An 11002-nucleotide genomic window follows, 5' to 3' on the forward strand; every position below is an offset into this window, starting at 1 on the left:
CGGTGGGGCCCATACGTCACAGCGATATGCCCCCAGCCAGCATTCAGCCCATATCTGTGCGAGCAAAAGCCTGGGAAAAAATCCCCGACATTCCGAAATGGGTTTTGAACATAATAAAACACGGTTACTCACTTCAATTCGCTACGAGACCGCCCGCTTTTCAGCGTTGGTCGAGACGAAAGTGAGGAAAGATGTGTCACATGTTCTACGTACCGAGGTGCTCAAACTGATAGAGAAGGGCGCTATAGAAACTGTTCCTCCTCTATGAGCTAGGCTGGTTTTACAGCCGCTATTTTCGTCCCGAAAGGACGGTGGCCTCCGCCCCATCCTAGATCTCAGACATCTGAACAAAGCTTTAATGATTCAGCTCGTTCAGAATGTTAACAACCAAACATATCCTCGCGCAAGTTCAGCCCGGGGATTGGTTTCTATCAGTGGATTTGAAAGACGCTTACTTTCACATTCCGATAGCGCCTCATCACAGGCCTTTTCTGAGATTCAGCTTTCGAGGGACAGTCATACCAGTACACAGTACTACCATTCGACCTATCATTGGCCCCCATACATTCATGAAATGTATGGACGCGGCACTTTCCCCTGAGACAGCGGGAGTGCGAATACTGAATTACCTCGACGATTGGCTAATCATAGCACAATCAGAGGGTCAGTTAACGACGCACAGATCTTGGATTATCAGCCATCTAGAATGCCTGGGTCTGAGAATCAATTTTGCAAAGAGCGTGCTATCCCCAGCCAGAATATCTCTTTTCTGGGAATAGTGCTAGACTCAGTGCAGATCGTCTCATCAGCTAGCGCTCTCTATTCGACACCTTGCAACATCATTCAGAACGAGCGCTACGCCCCGTCAAACGATTTCAAAGAATGCTCGGTCTCATGGCCTCGGCATCAGCGGTACTCCAGCTAGGATTGTTGCACATGCGTCCTCTCCAGCGCTGGCTCAAGAGCCGTGTCCCCACTCACGCGTGGCGCTCGGGCCACTTTTTGATCAGAGCGAATCACGGCTGTATAAAAGCCCTGATGCCCTGGAATGCAGTCAACTGGTATCAAACCGGCGTGAGTCTGGGCATAAATACGCGGAGAAAAATGATCACAACAGATGCCTCCAAAATAGGATGGGGGGCCCTTTACGAGGGCAGGCCTGTATCCGGCTTTTGGTCAAACCCGGAAAAGCGCCTACATATAAACTGTCTGGAAATGAAAGCGGTCGCCTTGGCTCTCAGAGCCCTGCTTCCGTACCTGAAAAACGAACACGTCCTGGTCCGAACGGACAACATGACGGTAGTTTCGTATATAAATCGCCAGGGTGGACTCAGGTCGAGCTCCCTGCACTCTATGGCCAGGGAGCTCATCTTATGGTCACAACACCACCTGCGCTCGCTGAGAGCAGCGCATGTGCCAGGCGCCCTGAACCAGGGAGCAGACATGCTGTCCAGAGACAAGGTTCTCCCAGGAGAATGGTCTCTCCACCCCCTGACAGTTCAGTGGTTATGGCAAAACTTTGGCGAGGCAGAGGTCGACTTCTTCGCCTCCAGGGAAAACGCACAATGCCCCCTTTTCTAAGAGCACGGTCGGATGCGCTCGCCCAAGTCTGGCCGAGCCGCCCCTTGTATGCTTTTCCCCCGATCACGATGCTACCTCAGGTCATCAGTCGGATCAGGGAAGTGAGATGTGCAGTGCTCCTGGTAGCCCCACTCTGGAACAACCAAACGTGGTTTCCAGAACTGATGCAGATGATGCAATCTGCCCCATGGCCGATTCCGTTGAGGCTAGACCTCCTCAGGCAGGCCAACGGGATGATTCTTCATCCCCGCCCCGATCTGTGGGTCCTCCATGCATGGCCCCTCAACGGGTTCCCGAGAACCTCCCCAGTGGAGTTTTGAGAATCATCACTGAGGCGCGAGCACCCTCTACGAGGCGCTTATATGCCCAAAAGTGGAAAGTGTTCAGTGACTGGTATGATACCAAGAGCTTGAACCCCAAATCGTGCGAGATACCAAGTGTTTTGCAAGAGCTGCTGGAGGCGGGCCGCACACCCTCCACGCTCAAAGTCTATGTGGCTGCCATAGCGGCGTCACACAATCCTGATAAAGGACGTTCATTAGGGAAAAACGACCTAATCATTCGTTTCCTAAGAGGCTAGGAGGATGAACCCTCCTCGCCCCCTCGGTGCCGATCTGGGACCTGGCCACGGTCCTGGACGCACTCAAGAGTGCCCGTTCGAACCTCTCTGAACTGTGCACCTTAAACAGCTCTCGCTCAAAACTGCGCTCTTGCTGGCGCTCACCTCAGTCAAGAGAGTGGGCGACCTGCAGCGCTGTCATCAACGCTGCTTGCCTGGAATTTGGACCTAACGACTGCAGAGTTGTCCTTAGGCCAAAGCACGGGTATATTCCTAAAGTGCTCTCCACACCCTTCAGAGCACAGGTGATATCTCTGGCAGCGTTATCGTCCCCAGCAGATGAAAGCGACGCTAATTTACTCTGCCCGTCAGGGCTCAGAGTATATTTGGAACGTTCTGCCCTGTTCAGACAGACAGAACAATTATTCAGTATGCTTTGGCGGCGCACTAAAGGTCTCGCAGTCTAAAAGCAAAGAATATCGGCTGGATAGTGGATGCTATAGCGCTAGCTTATGAAGCCAAGGGCCTTCAATGCCCCTTAGGCGTCAGAGCTCACTCTGAGGAGCATGGCCTCCTCGTGGGCTTGGTCGAGTGGGATACCCATTGAAGATATTTGTGCTGGCGCGGGCTGGGCCTCGCCTCGACATTTATCAGGTTTTATAACCTACAGGTCCCCTCATTGCATTCCAACATTCTATCAGCCTGACTGTAGAATGGACTGGAGTATGTATATGCTGAGCATTATCTCCTCCCTTAAAAGGTCCGTCTCTGACCGACTTAAAGGATTTTTTATGCATATCAGTACATAGAAAATGCATTCCAGTATTCTATCAACCTGACTATGAATGGACTGGTGTGTATATGTGAGCATTACTCCCTTAAAGGTCCGCTCTGACCACTTAAGGATTTTATGCATATCAGTAATTGAAACTCGTACATGATATATGCTTGTGTTATAATAGCCACCTTGGGCAAAGGCATCTGTGTTATCCGATATAGCGCTGGCGCTCGTGGCTTTAAGGCTCAGGCATCTGCCTCTGGCTTTATAGAGTGAAGTCAGCACGCACGGCGTTTTGCAGGGTGTTCCCATAGCGTAAGCTACTTACGCAATAGGAGAGACCTCTCGATAGGGAACGACTCGGTTCCCTGAGAGGAGGGAACGAGTATTGCGTAAGCTGCCGTGCTTGTGCTTGGTCAGTTCGCTTCAGTCGATTGAACCTAAAGGAACTCACATGATGGGGTGCCCATTATATAGCCTGGCTATGCTAATTTCGGCGGGCTCTGAGCGCGCGAACGCGAGGCGCGCGCTCATTGGTCGCGCGTTCAGAGTCGCCCCGTCATTGGTTCAAGCAGTTGCCGCAGCACAGCCAATGACCGAGCTGCCTCGCTCATTACTGTCTGCTGTGCAGCTGCAATGCGTTTTACATAAAGACTTCAATATTTCTCGAGAAACGGAGTTTTCCCATAGCGTAAGCTACTTACGCAATACTTGTTCCCTCCTCTCAGGGAACCGAGGTTACGTTAGTAACCGAGTCGATTTCTACTCTCAAAATCGACCAGCCATATTGGCTATTATTATTTTTTGCTCCAAAGCCATTAGGGTTTATAACAGAGTCTTGACTCTTGATTCCATGATAAGGTAAGGTTTAGGAAATGACATTTAAATTACTTTGAAACTCTGAAGCGATTATACAGTAATATATGTAAAATATATTGAATTATTTTATGCACTTGAAAATTGTTTACATTTCTTTGATTGCTGCAGCATTTGAGACATGCACCAATAAACCAAAAAGAATTCCTTTCGTAAAACTTACTTGGCAATAAATATCTTTATGATTCTGATTAGGTTTTAAAATAGATATTTAATTCATGGTATGAACAATTTAGCAGAATAAATTGATGAAGTTAGACTTTTCACAAATGCCTGACTATCAGTGAACAGTGAAAGACATCTGCAACATGGCCAAAATCTCGGGTATACTTAAATTTTTTTTTATTAATTTGCAACCATGGTGATATCTGTCACAAACATGAAAATCCCTGTTTTGACGTGAAGGATAAACTCAATGAAAAAGCGAAATTATCCTCTGGTTTCACAGTTGTGCAGAAATTTCGTTTATGTCTACATTTTTTCCAACCTCGATTTTTTTTTTGTTATTTTACCTTTTACAGGTTTTGCAATTATGACCTGTACAAATGTTTAAGAAAGTGTTAAAGTCCCTGTAAAGGCAATAAAAAAAAAATCTAAACGCATTATAAATGTTAAAAATGTATTGCTGAAACACATTACAAAGACTGAACTGTGAAGTTCCGCTGTCACCATATCTGTTTCCGGTTTACTTGCGCGTCGCCCAAAATGTCTGTTTTTACTCTATGTCTCCAGAATCTTCCGAAAATACGCATCAGCGATGTTCATCGCATTGTTGATGCCTGGTCCCCTGCTCCGACAAGCAAGAGGGACAAGGGCTTTAAACTCTACATATCGAGTTATCTGCACAACTACAAGGGTAAGTATTTTAATCTAATGTGGTGTGCCGGCAGATAGCGGCTAAGCTAGTTCAGCCACGTGTTCATTTTTTATGTAAGGTTAGTATAGAAGCTTGTTTTTTCTTAGTTTTAAAGCAGACTGTTTGTTAATTTTTGTGATAATTGTAATATAAATTATATTAACTTGCTCTCCTCTCAGTTTCTAATAAAGATCAGGGCACAGGTGAAGTCACTGTCAGGGCATTGTGCTACAGGTCCATGAGGAAAACAGATAAACCTCACAGTTTGAGTGTATGGTGAAGCTAGAATTGATAAGACCGCAGTTACAGGCTTGTTACTTTAATAGCCCGATGTTCCTGGGGACTCGGCTAAGGTTATTCATGTTTAATGTAACTCAAATCAAATGAAAACAGTTATTGTAGGCAGGTAAGTTTCCCTAGCTGGTCCCTCTGTGTAAAATGCGTTCTTATTCAAGTTTTCCACTCAGTCATTCGTTTAAGATGCAATCTTGTGTTATAAGTATTAGGCTATCATGATTATACAGTGAGCAAGCTATATAAATAAGTATTTAATATAATAAAAGTGTAGAGCAACAACCGAGGGTGTAAGGTAAAGGCTGAATATTGTAGATTTATTACAATATGTTGCATGTTTGAATTAAAATACCTGTGGATATGCAGGAGCACACACTCTACAAAGGCCTGACTGGAGATTTGCCTGATCTATCCGTCCTTCAGGTGAGTAGGGATACAACAATAGCAAATTTCACTGTACAGTATGATATATCAACCAAACTCTGTATACCAATATTTCATTATTTTCTTTTTCCTCCCCTTTTACAAACAAATATTCTGCTTCAAAGAAAAAAAATTAAATTGATGTTATCATAAGGGTTCTTCATTATGAACTTGTATGCCATGCATAACATACTGTGGATAGAAATTACAGGGAAAGTTACTGGTATGATAATTGTGGTTATATTATATTACTATTATATTTAGTGTATTGCTAATCAATATATTGTTACTTCCCAGGTGACAGCGGCTCACTTCAAGAGCAGGTGAAGCAAGTTGGGACAATGTTGAAGACATTTGCTCGCGACTGGGCAATCAGGTACAACTTGCAAACAACACCTGTGGTTGTTGGTTTAATTCCCACTGGGGCCACCTGTACATGTAGTAGACCTAGATATAAATGTCATAGTTTAGTAGTTGAAGGACCAGGACTGACTACTTTATTCTTTTATTCTGGGAACCCCTGTAGGTGCAGATCAAACCCTAATGCTGCGACAACTTGGAGTTTGGCGATGTTGTGCGTAGCATGGACAACAAAATGCTATGCTGCAGCATTTCAGTGCCAATGTGTCTGTTGGAGAGTTATCCCTGCCAGGGGATCTGTTACTCCCCCCTAGACACCCAGGAAGATTTGGCATTGCTTGACAACAGTTTGAGTCAGGATAAAGAGCTCTAGCAACGATTTGTAAGTGTGCCGATTTCGTTTATAACGCCATAGGGTAATCTAAAAAGTAAAATTAAGATCGTACACTGCATATTCTACAGTCTGAATCCACAGCCTGTCACATTTTAAATTTATGATAAGCTTCAGAGAAATGTAATTTGTAACATGTTTTTTTGTATTTTCAGCTTCGGTTTTGGCAATCAAATGTGGGAGGGACCTAAAGACAACCGTGTGGCTAATGCTTCAGAGTATCTTCTCTAATCACCTTTCCATCAATACAACCTGGACTGGTGTAGGGGATAAAGCATGTTTTAGAGACATGTTCCTGAAGACCATTGTTCAAAGTAAGTTGGATATTTTTTTATATTTAAGTAGATGTGTATGACCTTATGCCATTCAAATGGAATGACAGATCTTTATTTTCTACAGGAGCCATCCGGAAGAACCCAGCAACCCAGGATGCCACTGATGAGGCGATCCAGGTTAATGTTACGCGTTACCTGAAAGGAGCATCTGAACATGAAGGTGGAAAAGGCGCCGCACAGCTGAGAGGGACCCACAGCCGACCCCTTAAACCTAGGCTGACTACTGACACCCCAGCATCACTGACAACTGGAACCCTTTCTTTATCCTGCAGTCAGTAACATCAAGACCCCTAAAAAGCCTGCTAAAAGTGTCAGACTACACTCACCCAATCCACACTGTTCACTGTGGAAATTGCTTTTTTTTTTCTTTTCTCTCGTGACCCTGCTTTGAGGGCAGCTCCTTGGATGAATATGGGATGGTTTGTCCTTTTATACAGGCGCACGAGGAATCACTGAAGATATGCCAATTTGCACTGCCTCATTCTGGAGGTCGGGAAAACCGGTGATTCTTAGCCCACTACGCCACGCAGTCCCCAACCTCTCCAGACATTCTGATTGGCTGTGTTCTCTACAGCCAGATTTTCTGCTGTTAATTATATTTATTCCCACTTGTTGTCATGTGAAAGTTGAATGTCAAAATGTATATTATACCTGTTATCCTGCACATTCCTTGATACCAAAGATCTCAATTATTTCATATACAATTTGCTGCTTATTTCATTGTTACAGTGCTTAACTATTCTATTTTTAAATATAGCTTGTAAATCCTAGATTATACATCTAATACTTGATATTTGCACATTATCTGGTATCAAATATTCTACTTACCGTGACTTTAGTATTGGCTTATTTCATTCCGGCAGTGCTTAATGATTCTATTATAGTTTGTAAATCCTATTTCATACCTCTGATCCTTGATATTGCACATTAACTAGTACCAAAAATTCTACTTTCATTCTGTCACAGTGCTTAACTGTTATTCTATTGTTAAATATAGCTTGTAAATCCTTGTGCCACAGGTCAGCATTGCAGTTATAATGGTATATTCTACTCCCGAGCTTTACTCTAAATTATTACCACTTAACCTATTGTTAGAAATGACTTGTAAATATGATGTTATACCTCAATTTATTTGGTATCCTGCACTTTATTTGGTACCAAATATCCTCATTGCTTATGTTTACTGGTAATTCTTTTTATCCCAGAGCTGACCTCTTTATATTATTAACAATTATTGTAAGTGTTACAATAGTGTTTTTTTTTTTTTTTTTATTTGTTTTTACCAAAATTGAATTGGAAACCTGCACGTTCTTTAGTGTGTGTGTGTGTATATATATATATATATGTTTGTATTTTTCTGTTATTTATATTTCAGTGATCTGACATCTTGTTTCAATGACAGTTACTGTACTTTGAAATGTGGAATTAAAACGCCAAATGGAAATTTGTCTGGTTTGATCAATCATTATTCTTGATAAACTGCATGCTATAAATATATATATATATATATATATATATATATATATATATATATATATATATATATATATATATATAATATACACACAATAAGCGCGCAGATCGCTCGAAAAAGCGTTTGCCTCCGACGGTCCACCTTCGATATAACGGCGGCAGAACGGCGGATAGCCAGCGGGCCGGCCGCGGAACGAAGGCGGTAGGAAGGCGGCTGCTGGCTGCCGCCGGCGGTGCGCCGTCAAACGTGTTTGCGATATCGCCATTCTGCCGCTTCTACTGCCGCCGGAGCACCACCAGCGGCCCGCCGACTTATTGCTATCTGGGAACATAGCTGAAAAGAGTATTAATACAGTAGAATGTGAAATAAAATAATGAAATACATATCTAGTACTTTCCTTAGTTTCAGCTAAAGCTTCTGGTTGCAAAGCAGTTGGAGAGTTTTTGACTGCATCGATAATAATTTAGCACGAATTTGTCTATGAACATCAGCTCTCACTATCTTTGATCATAGGCAGGTTATTTCGACCAGGAATCGTATAAAACGCAAAAACATTTTTTTAAAAAAATGAAGGGGTTACCTACTGCGTTCATCGGATCTTTCTCTTTCAAATTCCACTCCGTGTGTGCGCATCAATGATGCCTAACGAACATGCTCGCAGCGTGATCACGTAATTTACCCAGAAACAACTAACTCTAATTTCTGATTGGCTGATAGGTGGCATTTGACTATAACTCGAGACAACTCTATGAACTCGGCAGAGAACTTCCCGCCGTATGCCTGCGCCTCGTCCATTGTCACTACTCGTGACATCCATTAATTGTATATAGCGGGACAAGTTATCCCTTATTTCTCAGCGTGAGAAATACAAGGTGTGGAGTGAGAACTGGTTGAAATGCGTGAGACTTGAGAGCTCTGTATTTTTTTGGTTTTGTTGCAGCGTTCCCAGTGCCAAATTGAAATATAATTAACCCTCCAATCATGTGTTCCAATGGATGGGACTCACACATTTATAATCAGACGAACAAACCAATTGGATCTCCGAATCAAGAATCTTATCCAACTTTTAGTTCCACGATTAATAACGGAATCCTGTTTTTGCATTCCGGTCTCCAGTGTTTTTACGTGCATCTGTGCATGTTCTTGGCAGATAATATGAAAATGCCAATACTATATAGTTACAATGAACGTCTTTTGACAGTGCCTCACCAGTCAAAGTTTAAGGAGTGATTTCACAACTTTGAAATGACAGTCAACAACTGCACAATTTGAGCCTGAACTTACATTTGCTCTAACTCATAATATTTTTGTTTTCATCTGGCACGCTGGTCTTGGTAGTTTTTATATTGATATAGGCCTACTTATGGAGTCTTGAACCAGAAAACAGTCCAGCGGGAATAATCATCATTGCAGTGCCTAGAGGCTGGTAAGAAAACTGTGGATGAATCGAGAAGTGTAGTAAAGTAGGCCTATAGTGGTGGAGATTTTGAATCTATTTACAAAAAATATTTGATCGGATTTGTTCACCGATTCTTTCAGTGACTAATTCTGCAAATAATATATTTATGCGAGTAGGTGGCGGCGAAGGAGTCTTTTTTGAGTGAGTACTTGAAGTCACTTTTATTCACAATTTATCCAGCCCCTTTTAGGTCAACAGATCCTCTTTCAAGAACAAGATGCCTGATACGCTCATTTCATTTTTATACAAAAAGTGTTGTTGCCTCTACAGACAGAGAGAAGTACAATGTTATGCTATGCATTTCATCATATAATCTTTAATGAACAACAGGAATGAAATGTCTTATGAAATTTCAGAGAGTTAAATTGACTTTCCGAAATGCCACAAAAACGCATTACCATTACGGAAAAAATGCAGTGCTACCAGGACTGCATTTCAGTGTGCACAAAGAAAAACAATTGAGTTCTGCTTTTAACTATAACACAATGTGTATACCTAACAAAGAAATACAAAATGTGCATTGCTTTTTAAAAATGTATACTTTCTAGTGCTGTCAGTCGATTACATTTTTTAATGCACGATTAATCACATAATTCTTCGTAGTTACAGTTTCAATCAGAATCAGACTTTAGCCAAATACATTTAAACTAATGACATCTACATCTAAAAATTCCTGACACTTAATCGTAGAAAACATTCCTTGTATTAGGTCAGTTAGGACCACTATTGTAAGATTATGAAAAGTCAGAATAAAAGTAGAGAGAATTATTTCTTCAGCTTCTATTTCTTTCATCACATTCTCAGTGGGTCAGAAGTTTACATACACTTTGTTAGTATTTGGTAGCATTGCCTTTAATTTGTTTAACACCAGTGCCAAAAAAGGTAGCCTTCCCCAAGCTTCTCACAGTAAGTTGCTGGAATTTTGGCCCATTCCTCAAGACAGAACTGGTGTAACTGAGTCAGGTTTGTAGGCTTCCTTGCTCACACATGCTTTTTTCAGATCTGCCCACAAATTTGCTATAGTATTGAGGTCAGGGCTTTGTGATGGCCACTCCAGTACCTTGAATTTGTTGTCCTCAAGCCATTTTGCCTTTGGAACTTTGGAAGTATGCTTGGGGTCATTTGGAAGACCCATTTGTAAAGCTTTAATTTCCTGGTTGATGTCTTCAGATGTTGCTTCAATTATTTTAATAATTTTCCTTCCTCATGATGCCATCTATTTTGTGAAGTGCACCAGTCCCTCCTGCAGCAAAACACCCCCACAACATGATGCTGCCACCCCCATGCTTCACAGTTGGGATGGTGTTCTTCCGCTTGCAAGCCTCTTTTTCCTCCAAACATAACGATAGCCATTATGGCCAAACTTGCACTCTTCACAAACTATGTTAATCTCTTGGTGACATAATGTGTCTGTTCCTGAGCAGTATGATGGCTGCATGTTCCCATGGTGTTTATACTTGCATACTATTGTTTGTATAGATGAATGTGGTACCTTCAGGCATTTGAAAATTGCTCCCAATGATGAACCACACTTGTGGAGGTCCACAATTTTTTTTGAGGTGTCCTAAATGACTTGTTTGCTCATATGAAATCTGTGGAGTGGTTAAAAAATGTGT

Source organism: Xyrauchen texanus, chromosome 32 (assembly GCF_025860055.1).
Source record: "Xyrauchen texanus isolate HMW12.3.18 chromosome 32, RBS_HiC_50CHRs, whole genome shotgun sequence".
NCBI classification, from domain to species: Eukaryota; Metazoa; Chordata; class Actinopteri; order Cypriniformes; family Catostomidae; genus Xyrauchen; species Xyrauchen texanus.